General features: G+C 36.3%; 1 long non-coding RNA gene across 1 annotated transcript; it reads left to right on the top strand.

Annotated features, from left to right (window-relative positions):
- The first annotated feature begins 1,977 nt into the window (after positions 1-1,977).
- LOC144237634 (uncharacterized) lies at positions 1,978-22,204 on the top strand. The gene is made up of 3 exons (XR_013336909.1): positions 1,978-2,066; positions 20,440-20,490; positions 22,064-22,204. It is a non-coding gene; the product is annotated as an uncharacterized LOC144237634 (long non-coding RNA).
- The last annotated feature ends 1,111 nt before the right edge of the window (positions 22,205-23,315 follow it).

The raw sequence follows: 23,315 nt of genomic DNA, 5'->3' as shown, positions 1-23,315 counted from the left end.
CACTTTTGTTGGTGACATAAAGGGTCTTTGGAAAACAAGACAAGACCTGTATTCTCTCCCTTGTGCTGGCATGAAATTACATTAGTTTTTGTTAACTTTCTGTTTTCTAATGTCTCACTCTTAAGACAAATACAAGTAAACAACGTATTCGAGAGCTTTGGTCGGAAGAGGGAAATGCAAGAAAACAGAAGCCGATTTGTCTTCAGATTTGGCAAGGTTTTGTCCTTTTGGACATTTTTATTCTTTCATTATAAACAGGTTAACACAATTTTTTAATGTCCGAGTCTGTTATACACCATAAGCGCAGACAACATAGGGGCTAGGTCTGTGGAGCTGAATAGAAAATCGAAGTAGCTTGTTCCATACTGAGAATTTAATAGCAGGCAAGGGGAAACAGCTGTACTGGGTGGGGACAAAGGAGCTCAGCCAGCTTGTGGAATGAAGAAGAAGAAGAAAGAATGATTCGTTTATAGAGTTAGGATTTTATGGCCTTGGAAAGGTAAGTAGAATATTTTAACTGTACTTCTGTCACACTTTCCTCTTAAACAGCATTCCTCCTGGAAACTTTTAAAAACGGCTACACCATTCATTTATCTCAACAGCTGGAGGTACTTGAACCTCAGCTTCTACAGTGGCCACAGCCTCTTGAACAATGAAAGTGGAAATTATCAGGGAAACAAACCATGGCTGAATGCAGTGAAGTGCTCTGTAATTACACACCAGCGTTGCCACACGACTGCTGGTGCGGAGGGGTGGCGGGGGTGGGGCCCCCCACGGCCACAGGTGCCGTAAATGCTCACACACACACAATCCAATCCACAAAGACCTTTCATTACGTATCATTTGAGACACGCTTCACTTGAAAAAGACTAGCTCAACTTTCCCTTCTTTCTGTTTCTTTTCCCTTTGTTCTTAATACATAAAAATTCCATTTTTCCTAATGAATATTGCTGCGTTATTTTATGAGAAGCTGGTGCAATTGGTGAGTGTGGAGGTAATGTGACGGGAGCAGCGGCGGGGGGAGGGGGGGTTGAGAATGTCTATCCTCCTAAGTGGCTCCCGGGGCTCTGTGAAAAATTGGTAATAATCGTCCCCACTTCTTCTCGTGCGCATAATGTAAGGTACAAGGGTTCCAGAAAGAGTTTAAGTGCCTACAGCTGTTGAGATCAAGGCAGTAATGAGGAAAAAAACCTCAGCAAGTCACAATTATCACCATTTGTGCATGCTTCTTGTTGCTTAAAGATCATTTTTTTTGAGTCTTTACAACTTTCATTTTAGAAAGGACCTGTATCCACAAGAAAATTATTGATTGTTGACCAAAACAAAAACAAAACCCAAAAAATAGGCTTTTCTAGGAGCACTAAAGGTCTCCTTTTTTTTCTCCTGAAACTACCAGCCTAGCTAATTATTTCTCTAAGGTGTTCCCTAGAAGAATCACACAAAACACAGAGAAGTGCTTTTGTTCATCAAAGGAAACAACAGCAGCAGTCTCACAAAAAAGTCAAAGACGCTGTGTCTCCAAATGACAGTTTTCCATACAAGTGTGGTGCTGTTGGCAGCCATAAGGAGGACAGACATGATATCAACATGCAGAAAGGGGAGAGAATCCAACAAGCTCCAAACATGTTATTAAAGAAGAGAAATAACTTGGGGCGCCTGGGTAGCTCAGTCAGTCAAGCATCCGACTTTGGCTCAGGTCATGATCTCATGGTTCTGGTTCGAGCCAGGCGTCGGGCTCTGTGCTGACTGCCAGCTCGGAGCCTGTTTCAGATTCTGTGTTTCCCTCTCTCTCCGACCCTCCCCTGCTCACGCTCTCTCTCTCAGAAATAAATAAAAAACATTAAAAATTTTTTTAAAAAAGAAGAGAAATAACTTGAAAAATGTATGCATTTTATTAATAAAGATTCATTCTAATGTCTAGTGTCTAGATGACTATATTTTTCTTTCTAAAATTTAGGGGCATTTGGTCATCTTTTTCATAGTGTCTTTTCTACCTCCCTTTGCAAGATCCTGAAGGGTGAAATATGGCAGGACTTTGAGGTCTTTAGCATAACAGAAATATTCTGGTAAGTGTTTTCCATAACTCTTTACAAATTTCCACATAGAAAAGCTGCAAATGAGATTTATACAAAATGATTTAGATTGTAACATTTATTTTAATCTCTCCATTCAAGAGGATTTACATGTGGATCCTTTTTTAAAAAATGTTTTCTAATTACACTGAGGACATAATGTCATATTATTTTCCAGGTTTGATGTACTTTCTTTCTGACTCATAGTTAAAATCTATAGGAAGCCTCAGGGGGAAAATGGTGGTGTTGCAGTTAAAATATGAGGAAGTGAGAGTTTTTAGAGATTTTTTAAACCATGAGGCATAAGTATTTAATGTAAATTAGGCTCATACGTTATTTATTGTATCAGAATAAAACAAAGCAACACTGAATTGACCCTCTCCAACACTGGAGGCCTCCAGAACAACAACAACAACAACAAAAATAATCACCTAAATGCACCATTACCTGCCTTGGGGTACTGTGTGAGGTCTTGTTTGCTTCCAAAGTAACTTACTAATTCTTATGCCTGATTCTGTTGAAATTTGTGGATCTGAATTTCCCAGGGACCTTTGAATGCCAACAGATGGTACTTTGTAGACTGAGCCATGAGGGAGTGATCCCTGGCTTGCTCTCTTTGAGTGATCTCCTTGGAAGGCTGGTTTTAAACAGATATTCTCAAAGGACATTAGCCAACCAAGTTTTTCGGTTACATATAGTAACTAAATGTCCATATGTACTAATATCCATATGAGGCGTTTGACTTTAATCAGTGATGGTTTCCTTTGATCCATTGAGGTTACCCTACTATAAATAATTCCAGGTCATTGTCAACATACATTTTCTTTAGCCTGAATATAAAGCTGAAGGCAAATCATGAGTCTCTGATGCTATGGAAGGTAGAGTCTACAGAAAGTAGAGATATATTGTCTTACTGACTTAAATTTCTATAATCTGAATGATAGTAGACATTCAAAATCATTGAATCTACAATATTTTTATCCAAAAAAGTAATTATGGTAAGATTATTGATCAATATGATTGTGGTCCTGTCTTCTCTTAATTTGGTTAGGGGTTTCTACTTCCTTTCTTGGCTATGGGGACTTTGTCCAATATCTGCTGGCCTCTAGTCTTAACTATGCTTTTGATGGATTCAGGAGTCTGGAGAAGTTTGTAAAGGAAACACTGATCAATATTCATTTCCCAAATCTTCGATTTACTTTCTCTTTGAAACTATCAGAGATCAATATAATTATTTCCAATCTTAATTATTGTTTTAATAACCTTATGAAAGTTTGTATGTATCTCCATGCCCATGATAATAAATAAACATGTATTTACTGAACTCCAAAATTTCTATTTTATCTGTGCCTTCATTTATTCTTTCTCCGTGGTATTTTGTTCATCATCACTTACCATTCCTTTTACTTCTTTTTAATTTCCTATTATAGAATATTTCATACAGAATATTCATGCAAATTGATTTTTTTGGGTAGAAAACAGATTATTTCACTTAGGAGTATATATTTGCTTGTACATAATATCTTTGTGTCACAAATACTTTTAAGTAGCTATGTTAAATAAAATAGAAAAGTTTCGGACTTGTGAAGCTTATGGCTTAGTGACCAATTCAGAGAGTACTGAAAAAGTTATTGTAAGAGAGTCTGATTAATGCCATAGTAAGGGATGTTTAGGGGCCATATGAACATGTCCCTGAGGCAGGTAAGGGCAGGCTTGTACAAGGAAGTAACATTTAATCTGAAAGCAGAGGGATAAGTAGGAATTTCCTAGGTGAGGAAGTGTGGTATATTCTACAGTGCGTATGCTCAGTGGAAACAATGTGCATGAAGACCCTGAGGCAAGGCAGTCATGCTGTGTTTGGAGAATTGAAGGAAGCTGTGTCTGACTGAAGCAGTGAGTCCAGGGTTGATGGTGATTCTACAGAAATAGCACAGACTAAACCATAGGATTCCTGTAAACCATGTTAAGCAATTTGAACACTTACCTGAAGATAATAGGGAGCTGTTGAAGTATTTTAAGATAGAAGGTGACATACTCACTTTTGCATTTTTGGAAAACTCATGTCGGCTGCATACTAAAGAATAAATTTGAATGGACCAGGATTGGAGGCAGGTTATTGTGGTGATCCAAGAGACAGGTGGGAGATGGGGAGATAGGAAGAGAGGGAGGGAAAGAGAGGGAAGGAAGGAAAGAAGGAAAAAGAAAGAGACGGAGAGAGAGAAGTAAGTCCAAGTCTTACTTGGACTAGAGTAAGAAAGAGAAACCAGTTTGAGGAATAATGTGTTTGGAAGGAAAAACTGTCATGATGTGCTTAGATGAGTGAGCAGGGTGCTCGTAGAGCTCCATGTTCTTGCCAAGGCAAGTAGGTGAGAGGTCATGTGATGCTTTTGGTGCTAGTGAACCCATGAGTCAGAACACATTTGTGGTTGAAAATATTAAGTTCAACTTTAGGCATTTGGGTTTCAAGTGTCTGTGAGAAGCAGAATGGAAATGGTATACAGTTAGTGGCTAAAAGCCAGACTCTGGAGTGAGACATTTTGGGTTTGAATCCAGGCTCTGACACTCAGTAGCTATGTGATTTTGAGCTGGTTATTTAAATTTTCTATACCTCGGTTTCCTCAGTAAAATGGACCAAATGGTATTTACCCATAGGGGTGTTGTTACAGGTAGACTGAGAAAATATAAAATAGGTACTTCAAAAGTGCTGGGTACAAAGTAAGTGCTATGGTGTTAGCCATTATTATTATTGTTATTGTTATGGAACATACAAATGGACATGTCTATTAGGCAGTTGTAGATTCAGTTTTGAAGATTAGAAAAAGGAGGGGCAACTGGGTGGCTCAGTTGGTTGAGTGTCACACTGTTGATTTCAGCTCAGGGTTGTGGGATCCATCCCTGTGTTGGGTTCTGTGCTGAGCATGGAGCCTACTTAAGGTTCTTTCTCTCTCTCCCTCTGCCCCTTTCCTCCACTTGCTCTCTCTCTATACATACATACATACATACATACATACATACAAAGATTAGAAAAGATCAGTCATGAGTAAGGTCATATCTTATTATATATCTGAGGGAAAAGAAAAATTCCCCAAAAGAGACATTTTAATAGTTATTATTGACCTTTATGCAAGGTAAAAGTAAAATTCATGCAATGTTAAAATGTTTAGAAATCTGTGAATAAAAACATATTCTAGGAAGATTAAATTGTGAATTGTTATTTCTCTTCGTTGTTATATAGGAAAATGTATTTCAGTGCCATATTGTCCTACATGAACCAACATAGCAAGCTTTAATATTCTGTAAGATCAGATTAACCCAATTTAAATATGATTTTCTTTCTTTCTTTCTTTCTTTCTTTTTTTTAAAAAATGTTTTATTTATTTCTAGGAGAGAGAGAGAGAGACAGCGTGAGCAGGGAAGGGTCAGAGACAGAGGGAGTCACAGACTGAAACAGGCTCCAGGCTCTGAGCTGGCAGTCAGCACAGAGCCCGACGCGGGGCACGAACCCACGAACCACGAGATCATGACCTAAGCGACAGTCGGACGCTTAACCGACTAAGCCACCCAGGCGCCCCTGATTTTCATCTTTTCCATCAGAAATAATATGATTATATTCAACAAAATCTTACAATTACAAAGAGTAATTTAATTGCACAAATTTGAATTTTGAATGGCATCAGTGATAGTTTGGTGGATAATTTCTCTGTATGATGGGGTTGGACATTATGTGTTACACTGTGACAATGCTCTGACTTTCTGGGCAGTGTGGTTACTTTGACTTGAACATTTTGATTGTGGTAGAGATGATCCTGAATGAGCCCAAATGAATGTAGATTTTTATGGGGAGGAGTGATGGCATATTGTAGTTGGTAGTTATGTGTTTATTGGCATGAGTTGAAGGGCCACTACTATTTTAGGCTGAAATATAATAGTAACATATTAATAATGGTGAATGTATTTTGACGACTTACCCTTTATCCTGTGCAATACTAATGCTCATCACATCCCTTATTTACAGTTGTGAAGAGAGGTAAAGTGACTGCTCAAGGTCACATACAAGTGAAGGGAGGAGGTATAGAGGAAAGTAGGTCTGAGCAGGAGATGGAGCTGCAGGGGAGAGAGTAAACAAGAGCAAGGGGAGATCAAAGGAGTTAAGACAGGAGGGAAGGAGGAATGAACAAACAGATGGAAGAATTAGATGTTGTCTGAATACCTATTTGCTCACATGAACTGATTTTTGAGTCCTTGTGAACATGTTCATACCACAAGATAAAGTCAAATCTGTGGGAGCTGGTGCCTTTCAGTAGATCCAGAGGATAAAGAAGTCTGCCAGGAAAGCAGCCAACTCACATGGACTCATTCCTCAATATATTGAGAATGTCCTCTGAGGGCCCAGTTACAGGGGAGAGTCAGAGGTCCTTGCTTATTTTAGCTAGATACCAATATGGAAGTGAAATCTGCTTATAAATGTGAAATGAATTCTTTGGGCTGGGGATTTTAGGATTATGCAATGATAGAATCAGAATGTCAGGCTTGATTCCTTTATGGCAAAGCCATATATCATACTCCTGTGGTTATCCATTACTGAATAACAAACTACCCAAAAATGTAGTGACTTTAAACATTATTTTATTATATCTCATAATTATGTGGGTTAGAAACCTGGACCAAAGTTGGCTGTATTATTTTGCTTTTGTGGCATTTATGAGGTCATTTTGTGTCCTCAGATGCTAGTTGGGCTGGTTTTGAAGGTCCAAGATGGCTTCCCTCGTGTATAGTGTCTTGGGAAGGATGACTGGAAGCATAGACCTACAGAGAGTGTAGATCAGAGTGCCTACATTTGATGTCCTCAATGTGGTGATCTCAGGGCAGTTGAATGTGTTACATGGGAGTTGACTTCCCCCAGAGTAAGGATTTTGAAAGACCTAATTGGAAGCTTCACCTCTTTGTATGACCTATCTTTGGAATTCCCAGAATATCACTTCCTCTGCATTGAAATTGGTCAAATATATCACTAAGACCAGCTCAGATTCCAGAGTGTGAGAACTAAACTCCATTTTCCACCAGAGGAGTAGCAAATAATTTACAGCCATATTTAATTAATCATGTGCCCCTATCTCCAATTAGATAATTTGCAAATATATTCAACTGATCGAAGAGCCTGAAGATTTATGTGCATAGTTACCACCACAAATGTAAACATCATTCACACTGCAAATATCATCAGCAGTGTATGAACAACATTTTCTTATTTGAAGACATACCTAGGCCTCCCACAGTGTAAAATAATATTTTGCTGTTGAAGGCTAGGTGGTACTTTAAAGTCACCTGGAGTCAAGGTCTGTAATAATACTCATTTTGACTGACTCAAAAGCAAAACAGAGAATCTTTGCCAGTAAGATCTATTTGAATGAGGCTTAGAAAAGATAGGCAGGAAGTTCCTAAACAGCTCGCATGGCTAGAACTAGGAGCAGACAACCTGTTTGGCAAGAACTATTATTGTGGACGTGATCTGCCAAGGAGGCACCTATATGTACTATACACACACATATAGGATTTTATGGTATTGATTAGTGCTTTGCAATGGTAAGCACAAGATAGGTCTTAAAGAAATGACATCTGTGTACACAGCCTTCTACCCTCTAGTCAGGTGAGAGTACTAGTGTGTATATTGATTAAAATCTAGATTTCTTGGGTATGAAGTCTGTCTCCACCATTGACTTGCTGCATGACTTTGGAGAAACGATCTAAACTCTTTGTGCTTCAGTTTTCTCATTGGTAAAGGCGAGGAAGTAATAGTACCTAGTTTATAGAATTGTGGTGCAGTAAATATGACATTCCATGTAGACTGTTATAGAAAAGTAAGCAAAAATTCAATAAATATTTGTTCTTATAATTACTTTTTAAGAATAGATCGCTGAGTTCTAGGGATAGCTTAACACTTTGTGGATAGAAGGGTCATTAAATCCATAATGTCCTTTAATACAATTTCAAGGGAAGCCAGTCTCATTAACAAGCAACAGGTGACCTACTATAGGATCTGACAAAATAAGATTGAATTTTGAAATGTTTTGCCATGTTTGTGCTCTCAGGCACAGAGGTACCTAAAAATCAATGTAAAGACACATATCCAGCTGTTCAGAGACGAGAGGGAAATACTTTTCTCAACAGATAATAAAGATAGAAGGTCTCCAAAGTGCAGAGGATGTCAATTATGTAGAGATACATTCAGGAATTTAGCTCTTAACTGTTTTCCAAAATATAGGAACTACATTGAGATCAATGAATGTATTTGATCTACCACTATAAAGCAATGTTATACCAAAGCTACTTAACCAAGAATAAAATACTTTTAAAAAGTTAACTGTTGGAAAAATAGCCTCAATAATTTAACTCACTAGCTACAATCAAGAAAAAGCCTATTAACAATAATTGGTGGGTTTTCAGTTTTTAAGAATCCATAATTAAATTTTATTGTTTTATAAGTGATTTGGATTAATCACATCCATAATAGACTGATGCTCATTCCCTATGTTGAGAGAGGAGATGGCAGTTTCATAGAATCCAGTCATTTACTGCAATCCTGGAACATTTTATTTCCTGCCAAGGCAAATCTGCCACAAAGCCCCAGTTCCTCTTAGGATTTGCTGAAAAGTGACAGGTGTTGATTTGCTGGTATCTTTCTCAACAGATTCGAATGAGCTAAACAAAATGACTTCTCTACCCATTTAGTCAGAAAAATAAATGGGGACACCAGCTAATGAGGGAATGTAGACTTAGCTGGACTCAAAGCATTCCAAGCTGTTGGCAGCTGGAATCAAAAGAGGAATCATGCAGACAGTTGCTTGTGTTTATTGCTGAATGTGAAATTAGAAAGATACTTCATCTTCCCCACAGGTGCAAGAACATATAGTTATTAATTACAGCAAAACACATTTATTGACAACCCCAAGCCTACAAAACCCTACACTCAGCAAATGGCTTTCAAAGTTCATCCAAAAAGCACTTTAGAATCAATACAAAGCACTGCATAGTTGACGAATCTGTGTCTAGTAAAATTTTGTATCCTGAAAGCATGGCACAGGCTGTCTCTTAATATTTATGTAGTTGAACATCATCAATACTCTCCTTCTTCTGGTAGGAAACCTATTAGAAAGAAATTTTTCTAATATTTTTTGTTGCTTTGATAGGCATGGTTTCAGAATATTAAGATGATTAAGCTAATTTTGTTCATTTTCTGAGGTTTTAAAAACAATTTTACCCCCTCATTTAGCCATATGACATATTAAGCCATCTGTTCACATATTAATTTAGTAAAAGTCTATATTACATACCCATTTTTGTGGCAGCACTATTCCAGATTCTGTGGAAAACATATATAAATTCATAAAGACTTAAAATCTTATGGAGACTATATTATGAACCAACTAGAACAAGTATATAACCAAAAATGGGCTTTAAGAACCACCTTAGTTTGAGGAGGTAGGCACTTGAAGGATTTGGAGATGAAGGATGTTGAGCTAGGCTTCCTACAGACACTGAATGGATATACATATTATATATTTTTTTTTTCAACTTGTCTCATTCCAAATAGGATTTGAGACAACTTTCAGAAATGTATATAGTAACACATAATAAAATAAAATAAAATAAAATAAAAGGATAAAAATTATATTATGCACAGACTCTAAGGGTGAATTCAGGACTCCAAATGTGCACCATTAATTTCTGTCTGGCTTTTGGAGATGGGTCTCAGATATAATCCTGTGTTTCTTCACAGCATAGATAGAAACAAGATAGGGTAAAAGAGATATATGATCCCAGATCAAAGCAAACAAGTTGCTGGTTGCTTTTGTGTATAAACATGTGAGATAAATATGTGAGATATAATGAACTAATTCCTTATAATTGTTTGTATGATATAAAAGCTAGATTTTATGACTGCTTGTCCCTCAATGTCGGTCACTACTCTGATAATCTAGTTTTATTTATTTATGAAATATTTAAAGTATTTATTGAGCATTTGCTATGTGGAAACTGTTCTAGACACTGGAGATAGACTGCTGAGCAAGGCAGATAAAGTCTCATTTGGCATATTCTTTGGAAACTGGGCCATGAATGAATAAATCACTAAACATTTCGAATAGTGATCAGTGTTGTGAAGATGATACGACAGAATTACTTAATGGACAGTAACTAGGAAGATGAGGAGGGCCTCTCAGCAAGATGATAACTGAGGCACATTTCAATAACTACAAGGAACAAGGCTTGACGAGATTAGGAGGAAAGATCTTAGAGGGCCCAGGGAAAGAAATAATCCTGATGAGCTGGAGAAATAACAAGGAAGCTGGTACAACCGAACCACAGTGAATGAAGAGGCAGAGGAGTTCAGATGAAATGAGAAGTAGACATACTAACTTATGGTGAAACATGTGGATTTACTCTAAGGGCAATGAGGTAAAGGTTATATGATTTGGAGTATCTAGAAAAATGGGTAAATGAAATCTCTGAACTTTCTTTTTGAACAATTTTAAGAAATTGAACAGATAATTTGAAAATATGTTCCCTGGAAAATGCTGGAAATCAGAAATTTAATTAAAACCAGGGCATTCTTTACTTCTAATTGGGTAGAATATGTGAAAATCCATATGATTCCAAAGCATTTTTAGTGTCTGGTTTATTCCAACAAATGAATGAATGGTACTCAAGTTCCCAAAATTCTATGACAGAGAACTATAGAAAATGGTCATAATAATTTTATTCTAAAAAAAAAGTCATAGCAGGTGCTAGCAATTGTTCATGGTAGCCATAACATATCAGTAAGATAATGATAGAATTGACTAATATTAACCAAAGACACATTGTGGCAAATTTCCAAGAAAAACTAGTTATAAAAATATACTTCTAGGTAACTAAGTGAATAGATCTACGACATAAAGTTTTAACTATAAGCCAAGAAAGCTTTGGAAGTCGGTCAGGTGATTATTAAAGCTTTCGAGTAGGTGTTTTTAAGCTATACTTTCTGACACTAATTAGGTGACAGGATCAGTCATCCACTGAGGCCACTCTTGATTGATGACAATAAAACATATGATCAACATATACAGACATTCTCTCCCTGCCTCACTTTTGGTCTTTTCCTTAGGGTAGGAAGAAGACTGATTTTTCTCACCAGTCAAGTCAGGCAGTAGACAGGTCTGCTTTGTATAACCTGGGTCCTTGGTTCTTCTTGATAGAGAAGGCTGCCTTAGAAGGAAGAGTTAGATAACTCTTCTGGTCTAGCTGAAGCTTTTCAGTAAATAAGAGAACTGTTGTCAATCTCATCAAACCAGTGGAGAGGAAGATCAACTCAGACAACAAAGAATTTTAGCTTCAACCTCGTGAGCAATGGGAAGATGTTATTTTAGACAAAATATCATGATTATTATTTTTTTTAATTTTAAAAATTACTTTCAGGAAAAGTAATTTATGCCCATGGTGCAAAATTCAAAATGTGAATAGAGCATAGAATGAAAAAGCATATCTTCCTCCTCCAGCTGTCCCCAGAATAGTCACTTGTCTTTTCCAGAGCAGCTACTTTTATGAAGCGATTCAAAGGTAAACACATAGACAACAGTACACTTTTTACAAACACCAATTAAGGTGTACTCTCCCACTTCTTGCATTTTTCATTTAAGAACCGATTTTAATCATTGTTCCATACCTGTACACTAAGAGTGGCCCCACTATTTTCACTAATTTCATAAAATACCATTGTATCAGGGTGCCTGAGTGGCTCAACTGGTTAAGCATTTGACTTTTGGTTTCAGCTTAGGTCATGATCTCACAGTTTGTGAGTTCAAACCCTGCATCAGGCTCCACTCTGTCAGTGTAGAGCCTGCCTGGGATTATCTCTCTCTCCCTGTCTCTCTCTGGCCCACCCCCACTTATACTCTCTATTGCTCTCCATCAAAATAAATGAATAATTTTTTTAAAAACACCATTGTATAAACAAGCATATTATGTTTAATTATTCCTTGATCGATGGTCTTATAGGTTATTTTCAATATTTTACTATCTTAAACATTGTTAATGGTATCCTTGTACATGCATGGATATAGCCCACACTTGTGTGAGTATGTGTAATACAGGAAGTTCCCATGAATGGTATTGTTGGATTAAAGTGAATGTGCATTTTAATTTTTGATGGATACATTGACAAATATTTCTCTTTGGCAGTTTTCCATTTGCATCAGCTAACCTTTGCTGTGTAACAAGCTATCCTCCAAATCAATAGGTAAAACAAGTCATTATTAACTCAAGATGCTGTAGGTTGACAATTGCTGGTTTACCTGGGTTTCTTTCTCCATGTGACCACATTTAGTTGGTGACTATTTGATCTTAAATGACCTCATTCACATGTTAGAATTTGATGGGTCAATGGAAGGTATGGAGTCATGATTCTCTAGTGGCTTTCAGGCTAGTATATTTTTCACATGGTGACTGGGTTCTAAAAGCATCAAAAAAAAGAGAATCTCTAGGGGCACCTGGATTGCTGTCAGTTAAGCAGCCAACTCTTGATGATGGCTCAGGTAATGATCTATGGTTTGTGAGATTGAGCCCCTTGTCGGGCTCAGTGCTGTCAGCAGCAAGCCTGCTTGGGATTCTCTCTCTTTTTCTTTCTTCCCCTCCCCCACTCTCTCTCTCTCTCTTTTTCTCTCTCTCTTTCTCTCTCTCTCTCATTCTTTCAAAATAAATAAATAAACTTAAAAAAAAAAAAAAAAAANGAGCCTGCTTGGGATTCTCTCTCTCCCTTTCTCTCTGCCCCTTGCCTACTTGCACTCCCTCTCAAAATAAATAAATAAACTTAAAAAAAAAAAAAAAAGGAAAAGCTCCAGCATATAAGCATGCTTTAAGCCTCTGCATGCATCATGTTTGCTAGTATCTCATTGGTCAAACCAGTACATGGTCAGAACCAGATTCAGGGGTAGAGAAAGAGACTTTACCTGTTCATAAAAGTATTTATATGAATATTTTCTTTTTGATGAACAATGTCATGTCATTTGGTCATGTAAAAAGTGTATTAATTTGCAGAAGCTTTACTTGTGAAATTAAAAGAAATTAAGCCTTTGTCTATAGTTTACATATCAGCTATTTTTCCTGTTTTTATTTCTGTTGTTTCACTTTTGAGTTTATCTTTAGTACAGTTTTCTTTCTTTCTCTGTTAAGAAGGAGCAATCTATTTTTAAGTTTTCAAATTCATAGATGATAAGGGTTTTTTGTACACTGAAAATACTTGCAAAAACTCATGTTTTATTATATTATTTAACGATTTTATATTTTTTCAATACTTACATTTTTGATCCATTTGGAGATTTAGGACAGAGGCAGATAACTAACATTCTTTTTTTCTAGAGGTGTATCTAGATATCCCAATGCTATGTATTAAATAATTTCTATTTCCCAACTAATATGCTTGCTACATTTATCATATACTAAATTTCTCTAAGTTTCTGGACTCTTTTTATCTATTCTAATAATCTATCTGTTTATGAGAGCTATATTTCTATCATATTGATAATATGCATCAATTGGGATTCCTGTAGGAAACAGATGATACACTCAAATGTTATTTGAAGAGACTACCAAAGGGCCTATTTACAGAGGAGTGGACAAATTTAAGGGAACCTGCAAGGGATAGTAAAGCTCTCAGTGAACAGAAACAAAGAGAAGCCTTTTATGACCATAAACCTGAAGAGAAAAGATAGGGAACACTGTTTCCATAATCCAGGGAGGTCTTCCTCCATGGAAATAAATGGCTGGGCCAAAGGGAGCTATGGTCAAAGAATACAACCACTTCCAAAATTACAGACCCCCTGCACAGAAGTTGTTGAGCCAAGGGAATAATTGCTTGATTTCTTGCTCCTCTGTTCCTCTAGTCTCCCATTAGTGCCAACCATCACTGAACCCAATCAGAAGCTGGCCCGATGATAAATCTATAGAGTATCAGTCACCTTAGAGGCATAAAGCAGGATAGAAAAAACAGATAATGGATCCAGAAAGAAAAACAGACAGGTGGCCAGTTTATACTATCATGCTTTTAATTATTATAACTTTGAAATCTGATTTAATAAATGCTTGGTCCCTTCTCATTATTCGTCAACTTTCATAATCTCCCACTTAATTCTTTTTTAAATTGAGATATAAATGACTTATTATATTAGTTTCAGGTATACAGCAGGATGATTCAATATTTGTATGTATTGTGGAACCTGAAAAAAGAAATCAGCTAGTTCGTAGTGTTAGTTGTTCTATACAAAATTTACTTTATCTTGTTCCAAAAGTTTGCTTTAGTGAACTTTGTTTCTGAAGTATAAAACATATACAGAGAAGTGCACATATCATTAAGTATACAGTTTGGCAAATTTTCAGAGAGTAAGCATATCCATGTAACCATCATCCAGACCAAGGGAAATAACATAACCAGCTCTTTAGAAGTCCCTTCTAGTCTCTATCTCCTCACAAGGGGAACTATGATCATGCTTCTAGCACTACAGATTAGTTCTGACTACTTTTGACCTTATATAAATAAAATCATAGACATGTACTCTTTTATGACTAGCTTCTTTGCTTCAATAATATGTTTATAATATTCATCTATGTTGCTGTGTGTAGCTGTGGATTATTCCCGTTGTTGAATTACAGTCTATTGTGCAAATATGCATTCCTTCTTCCATTCTACTTTTGTAGGGCATTTGCCTTGTTGCTGGTTCTTGGCTTTTCTGAATGATGTTGCTATGAATACCCTGGTCTATGTCTGTTGGTGAATATACATGTGTATTTATGTTAAGCATTCATCTGGAAGGAGAACTGCTAAGTTGAAGAGTGTGCATATATGCTTAGCTTTAGTACATACTGCCAGTTTTTTTGAAGTCATTTTACCAATGTACACTACTACTAGTAATAAATGAGCTTCATTTCCTCCACGCCCTCATTGGCTTTTGATTTTTGTATTTTGACTCTTCTGGTAGATACATGGTGATATGATTTAAATTTTCATTTCTTTGATAACTTATCGAGCTGATCTGCTATTCATGTGTTTCTTGGTCATTTGGACACCGTTTACTACAAACTGCTCATTCAAGTCTTTTATCCATTTTTAATTTTTTTATTGGGTCATCTTCCTTTATTTTTTTAAACTGATTTATAGGAGTGCTTCATAGATTCTGGATTTGAGCCCTTCATTGAATATAGGTGTCTATGTGTTACAAATTTCTCTTATTCCATGGTTGGCTTTTTTTTTTTTTTCAGAATTTTAATGGCATCTTGTGATAAATCTTTAGTTTAACAATCTTTTACTTTACTTATTTATTCATTATTAATTTATTATTTGTTAGTACTCTTTATTTGTTATTGGTTTCATTTGATTTCTCTTTGCCTTCTCCTGTTTTAATCGAGCATTTTATGTGATTCCATTTTTATCTCCTTTTTTAGCATATTAATTACACTTCCTTTATACATTTTCCTCTTTACCTCTTGCCTTAGAGTTTGCAAAATACATTTTCAGTTAATCTAAATCCACCTCCAAGTAACACAAGACTACTCATTAGTTCAGGTAACTTGCAGTACAATAAGGTATTCCCAAATTCTTCTCCCATCCTTTATGGGAGATTGCTGTCATTCATAAACACCCAAAACATTCTTGCCATTATTACTTTAAACAGTTATCTTTTAAGTCCAGTAAAAATATGAAAAGCAAAATATTTTATTTTATCTATATTTGCCTCTTAGAAGCTCCTCTCTTTTGATAATTTGTAGTACTGAGTTCATGATCTAATGCTTTGTATCATTTTACTTCTGAGAGCAGTAATGAAATTAGTACAGATTTCCTTCTATTTATCCTCTACTCTCTGTGAAATGATTTTCATGGGTTACATTATTTTCCTTAGGTTATATATATTTACCCTCTTTTAAATAAACTTCTCCTCCTTATTTGATTCACTGTTTAAATAATATATTTTTACATTCTGTATTTTACATAACACTGAGGGAATCAGTGTTATGTGCTTCCTTCTTTTCCTTTCACAATTATCATTCCTATCATTTCCAATTCATTTTAATTATTCCCCAAATTTCTCCTTCATATCATACACTGTGCTTTAACAGTCTTGTCTCCTTTTTGTTTCTTCTCTGATGGATTCATTTTTTGTGATTCTTTCTTATTTCTTTTATGAGCTCTGCAAGATTATGCTTCATCTCACTCTGTTGTCTCACTGCATTTTTTCCTGAGTTCTTGTAATTTTTCTTTGAACTCTTTGATTAATTCACTTGGTTATTTTGAATTCATGGCAATATGCCTGGCCAAGATTTTTATCTGCTTGGTGGCAATATTTTTTCCTGTTACTATGTTTTGGGCCTGCCATTCGCTTTTTCTGTTCTTTTTTTCTAAAAGTATTTTTAAATGATTCTGTCTGTATCTTTTTAAAAATTATTGTAATACTTGGGGCGCCTGGGTGGCTTAGTCGGTTGGGCGTCCGACTTTCGCTTAGGTCATGATCTCGCGGTTCGTGGGTTCGAGCCCCGCGTCGGGCTCTGTGCTGACTGCCAGCTCAGAGCCTGGAGCCTGTTTCAGTCTGTGACTCCCTCTCTCTCTGACCTTCTCCTGCTCACGCGCTCTCTCTCTCTCTAGAAATAAATTAAAAAAAAAAAAAAACCTTAAAAATTATTGTAATACAGTCTTGATTGAGGTGACAAATCACATTTGAGTCAGCTATTTGCACAAAGCCTATGTGGGGAGGTGCTTGGGCAATAGAATTAGCAGTGATTAATTTGAATGTAAGTTGTTTAGCCTTTATTTGCCCTGCCATTCTTACATACTATGGCTTTTCAGCTTCCAAAAATGACTGGAAATTAGACTCCCTTTAGACTCACCCACAGACTGCTTTCTATAAACATGGCATGTCTGTGTGTTCCCATTCTGTGGTACCAAATTCATTCTGGCGAAAGTCCAGCCCTCAGTCCATTTATTCTTTTCATGTTGCTCTAAACAATATACATCAGTCAGTATCCCAATAAGAATAAAGTGGCCCATTTAAATGCAATAATTCAGGAGAATCAATAAAGAGTTTATTTACAAGGCTACAGTCATAATTAAGAGAAACTACTGAGAGATAATGAAGTACTATATGGCTAACAATAACAGGAAGCCAGGATTTCCAAAGACACAAGGGTATAAGCCAATATGTGCACGCGCGCGCACACACACACACAGAGATGGATGGATGGAGGAATAAATGGATGATAGATAGATAGATGATAGATAGATAGATAGAAACTGTAGGTTGTAAAAGCTGACTTCCCAACAATAGCTGGTGTGTTTTGGTAGAGGAGTAAAGTACCATAAACCTGTGGCTCAGTATAAAGAGAACTAACAGCATAAATACCCCATCCATAATTTCTTGCCACCCTACCATATCCTGAAGTGTTTCCCATTGGCCATACCCAATGGGGAAACTGAAGGCAAAGGCATCAGACTGAATTCAGTCCATTCAGACCGAAGGAGAGAGCAGACTGGGTAAAGTGTAGAGTATATTTCTAATAGCTAACAGACAATATCAGCTTACAAGCAATGTCGGTTTTGAATTTAAGGGTTTGTCATGTGTTTTAGACTAGTGAGGTATTTTAGATAATACACAGTGAAATTTGTCTAGGATAACTAGCCACAGGTTTCATTTCATGGGGGAGTCTTACACCTTTGTTTTACCTCTATTGCATTTGACAGCTTTCCTCGTGTTTTGTTTTACAGATGTCAGTGAATTTCATTAAAGGTAAATGTTGGGATATTATTTCCTATTGTAAGGAGTGATTTCCAAGAGGATGAAGGGGAAGAGACGATTTAACTTATTATTCTTGTTGCAGTATGGCAACGTTTGGCAATGTTTTGCAGGAACAGGAAACAGAACATGAAGAAGCTTTTTGGGACGCCATTGAAGTATTCCAAGTGATAGATGATAATAGCTTGTACTTCAGTGGTAATTGTAGAAATGGTGAAAAGTTTAATTCCAAAAATATATAGCAGGACTAGATTAATTGATTAGACATGGTGAGTGAAGTAGAGATATGGATGTCTTCCATATTTCTGGCATAAGCCACTAATAAACGTTGATTCCAGTTGATAAGAAAATGGCTTCATAACAATGGATTTGTCTTTACCACTCTTCTTTCTTGAGTCTCATGCTCCTCATACATAAGAACATAGTAGTGACTTTTATAATGTGAAATTGATGGTTTTTATTCAGTAAGAAGGTAAGTAAATAAAATGATAAACTTAATAATAAGGCCTGTGTAAAAGCTTTGAATATCTTTCTCCCAGAGTTTAAATAAGTTGGAATCTTCCCCTATGTCTGCCTACTTTGTGATCTAAATCTTTCTTCATCTAGCACTGAAAATGAGTGAAACGGAGAATAACTTAACCATGTTGGAGGATGTGGCCTAAGAGGGTATTGGACTTTGGGTGTACACAGTGCTTAAAAAGGACTGATGGATGCATCTGAAAGAGGGGAGGAGATCTGTTATTTACACAGCTGAAAGGGTGTAGCTCTAAGGGTATGCATGTGATGTGCTGCATGCTGTTTGGGGAAGAGAGAATAAGTACACTATTTCTCAAACCTTACTTCACTTTAAAGTTAGAAACTTATTTGAATTTGGGAGGTGTGTGTGTGTGTGTGTGTGTCTTTGACAGTCTCTTGAAGAGGGTAAATCATATTTCATAATTGCCTTCTCCCCCATTACCAGCAGATATGCACATTTTGATGATGCGGATATATTAACTTCCCAGTAAGAATGGTTCCTGTCTCTGCCTACTCTACCTTCTCCCTGTAAGGCTAATGATACAGTGCCCAGACTGTATAGAAAATATTTGATGAATTGCAGGTTTGAGAGTGAAAATCATAAATTTAGTTTGGCATATTGAGGTTCAGGTATCTGTGAGATATCCAAGGGAAGACCTCAGATAAGCAGTGGGATCAACAATCTGAGTCTTAGAAAGAAACATTTGAGTTGAAGACACAATTTTGGGTGTTATCATATAGAAGGCAATTAAAATGGTAGGAATGCATGAGATTGGCTAGGAATAGAGTGCAAAGTGAGAAATGCTCTGAAGAACCTGAAATTCCCTCAGGCACTTGTAATTAAAGGTTGGGGAGAAGAGGAGGCACCTGGCTGGCTCCATTCCTCTAGAGTGAGTGACTCTTGATCTCAGGGTTGTAAATTCAAACCCAGATGTTGGGTGTAGAGATTATGTAAAAATAAAGTCTTTATATTTAAAAAAAAATCATTTGGGGAGAGAAGAATGGATTATCAAGGCAAATTGAGAGAGGCTGGTCATAGGAAAATGGAAACCCGGGAGAATCTGAACTCACAGAATTCAAGGAAGAGTGTATTTTAAAGGGAAGACAGAGAGGCCAATTATGTCACCTACTGTTAAGAAGTCCTGTGAAATGAAAATCAAAACTTTTTTCTGATTCACAAAGTGTACTGTCTGTAATGAAATGTGTTTGCACTGGTGGTATGGTAGAGCCATACTGGAATGGGTTGAGGAGTCAATAGAAAGGAGAGGCAAAAAAAAGATAGAGAACTCTTTACAAGAATGAAGGAGAACAAAGAGATAGAAGAATAGCTTAGGAGAACATAGTATCCAAGGAATGTTTATCTTTTTTAATTTTATAAAGGAATGATTAAAGCATATTTAAATACTGAAAAACAAGGTCTAGTGGAGGGAAACACTCAGCTGAGAGGCCACAGACAACCCCTAGCCACAGAATTATGAGAAAGTATTAGATAAGGCCCTTTTTGGAGGAAGAATATTTGCTACATTTTCAAAGTAAAGAAAAGAGGAGAATCTGGGTGCCTTTATGAGTAGGTTTACATATTTGGTGATGAAAGTTGTACAACTTTCCCTTATGATAGTTCTAATTTATCTTATTTATGATTCTAATTTATATATTATAGAAAACTCAGAGAGAGGATCATCCACTGAAATTCCAGAGGATAGAGAAGGGTCAGGATTTAGGGAGACTTGAAAACATCACTGTGAACAGTCAGAAACAAGCCAGGCACTATTGAGTACTTGATGAGTTTGGAAACCATAAATGTGCCCCATTGCATTATTTTTCTCCAGCACTTTAAAACTATTTGAAAAAGAATGATGAAAGGTATGACCCTGGTATCTCAGTCCGGCACAAAGCATTCCTGTGATGTCTCTCTCTAATGTACTTGATACCGGACCACAGGGAAGCTAGTTTTATCTTTGTAGAACAAATTCCCCTCACGGCTTAACTGAGGAAACTCTTGTGGTAGATATGCCATCTAATGTGATTTTACTCTCTTGCAGAAACTCTCCCCCTGGATCGGCAACTGTAAAGGCCAACAGGTGGATTTTGAAGTAAGGACTTAAAATTTGCCTTTCATTGATTATTCAATCATTTACCTCAATTCCCTACTTAAAATTCAATTTAAACTGCTTTTTAAACACTATCATGGACCTAGCTGTGTGGTAGGCACAATAGATTAAGAAATATAGAACACAGACTCACCTTCAAGGAATTCATGATGTTTTAAGATTAATTTTCAGAGGCTATTTTCTTAATATTCACATCAAAACTGTTAAAATGTGTTAACTCCTCAAATATTAAATTTACATGTATAAATCTGTGTTTAGATGAAAAACAAATAAAAAAACTAAGGAAATATATTTTATAATAACCTATTTCTATAACAGATTAGACATAGAAATATCTGGTTTGGCTTGTATTCTAGTAATAATGCTCCATGAAAAAGAACAACAAACTACCTTTGTAGGACATAGGTAAAGGCATTAATATCTGAAAACTTTTTTGTGTGTTTTTTAAATTAGAGGCCAAATTCCAATTTTCCAAAGTTCTCTTTTTGCTTATCTGTATCAGTATTTGAACTACCTATCTTTCCTTATCTCTGAAACAATACTGAGGAATGTCACAAAGGTTAAAAAACATTTAAAGTAATCTTTTCATGAGGCGATGAATGGTAAGCCATACTTCAGTATGTTGAAGCATGAGTAGGAAGTGGAGGCAGGAAGGTTAGCTGACAATGTTTTCCAGGAGGCAAGTTAACTGTTCTATTGAGTTTTAAGTATTGGTATGCATGAAAATTTTTATTGTGTATTTCCAAACCCACAATACAGAGAATGAAATAAAAGTTCATAGTTTTCAGCTGCTCTAGGTGACCTATTCAGACTAGCTAAGAAGGAAAAATACTGTAAATCTTTTTGTGTGAGACTTGTTTGTGTAAAAGATATGTGCGAGTAGCTTTCATTTAAAACCAAAATATTTTGACAAATCGAAACTTCAGCTAGAACCACTGTGACTAAATTTAAATCCATACATTGAGGTATAAAATGGTGCTAATCACATATTCCAGCTGTCAAAATCCCTGGCAAGAGTATATTAGTGAAAAAAAGAAGTCATAAAAGAAGAAGAAAAAAAATCTGACAGGGAAAAAAAGATGGTTATAAATGCAGCAAATTTTCTCTGTAGATTCAAATGTTTTCACTAAACAAGTCAAGAAAGGATAATTTAAAATCTCTGTAAGAAGATTTGGCAAGTCAAAATAGACATGAAAAAGACAGACGGTGCAAGTGACAGTTAAAAGTCTGGGGAGAAATCCCTAATAATTTTTATCTAAGTTCTTTTAATCTCATTGAATTTGAATGCCATTCTAAGTTGGAGACATTAGGAAATCTAAGATCAGATTTGTTTTTCCTATTGATATTCAGCTGGAAGGGTAAGTCATACATTATTTAAATAAAGAATAATAAATCCATTTGAAAGGGCTAGATCAAACTCATAGAGATATGTATTATTCTTCCAGAACTTCACAGACTCCACAGACAAGTAGAAGACCCCAGAGGTCACACAGTTCATTTTTCTGTACTTTTCAGCACTCCAGAGAGACAGCTTTGTTTTTTATTCATTTTGCAGACAGGCAGTTGCTATACTACTGGTCCAATTTCCTCCATCAGATTTTGGTTCAATGATTTCTCTATCAACTTCAACATCCCATTTATGCAACAACTGGCAAACATCTAGTATATGTCAGAGACTGTACTAATCACTGAAGGAACCAAGGTAAGTAAGAGGTCCTCTCTCTTTGGGAAAATACAGAGTGCTAAGTGGAATGAACTGGATGCCCTGGGAGCTTGGGGAAGAGCATCGAAACCATATGAGGGGAGGCTAAGAAGCCCCATGTGAACGTAGTCTTGAAAGTGCCATTTAAATTAGCTAGGAAAAAGAGTGAAAGCAGAACATTTCAGTAAGAGGAGAACTCAGATGCCAAGATGAGAGGGTGTTAAGAGAGTGATGAGTTCCAGGTGTTCCATATGCATTGGGTAAAGGCTACTGCAGGTAGGGAATAGTAAGAGGTGAGGCTAGAATAATGCTTTCCAAAACATCTTTGAGGAACATTAGTTCTGTTAGCAGAATTACAAAAAAAAAGTTTTTAGATTCAGTTGATTTGGAGAAAAAAATAAGTTATATTCCTCTTCTGGAGATTCATAAAGATATGATTGTATTATAATTTTAGAAATCCCATAGTATTGAACTTGACTTAATACCAAACTTATTGTACCAAAGAAATTCTTAATACAACACTTTCAGTACTCAGTGCTCCAGAGAGCATACTTTGGGAAACATGGAACCAGCATGGGAGAATAGGCCATAATAGTTTTGCTTATCCACCAAACTAAGAATTTCAGTCTTCATCCTGAACATCTTGGAGGACAGTTGAATGATTTGTTTTTGATGTTAACCCAGCACATTTACTGACATGGGGCTCGATCCCACGACCCTGGCATCATGACCTGAGCTGAAACCAAGAGTCCAACACTCAAGTGACTGAGTCACCCAGGTGGCCCTAAATTTAAAAAAAAAAAAAAATATATATATATATATATATACATATATATATAAACAGCTTTATTGAAACATAATTCATATACCATAAAATTTACACTTTTAAAGTATACAATTCAGAGGCTTTTAGTACCTTCCCAGAATTGTGTGACCATTACCACTGCCTAACTCTGGAATTCTGTACCCACTAGCAATGACTCCCCATCTCCTTCCTCCCAGCCCCTGGCAAACTTGAATCCACTTTCTATCTCTATGGGTTTGCCAATTCTGGACTTTTTTTTTATAGAAATGGAATTATAAAATATATGGCCTTTTGTGTCTG

The sequence above is a fragment of the Crocuta crocuta genome, unplaced genomic scaffold, assembly GCF_008692635.1.
Source record: "Crocuta crocuta isolate KB4526 unplaced genomic scaffold, BGI_CrCroc_1.0 scaffold160, whole genome shotgun sequence".
Classification (NCBI taxonomy): Eukaryota; Metazoa; Chordata; class Mammalia; order Carnivora; family Hyaenidae; genus Crocuta; species Crocuta crocuta.
The sequence above is the reverse complement of the archived record's forward strand: the minus strand, read 5'-3'. Positions and strand labels throughout refer to the sequence as shown.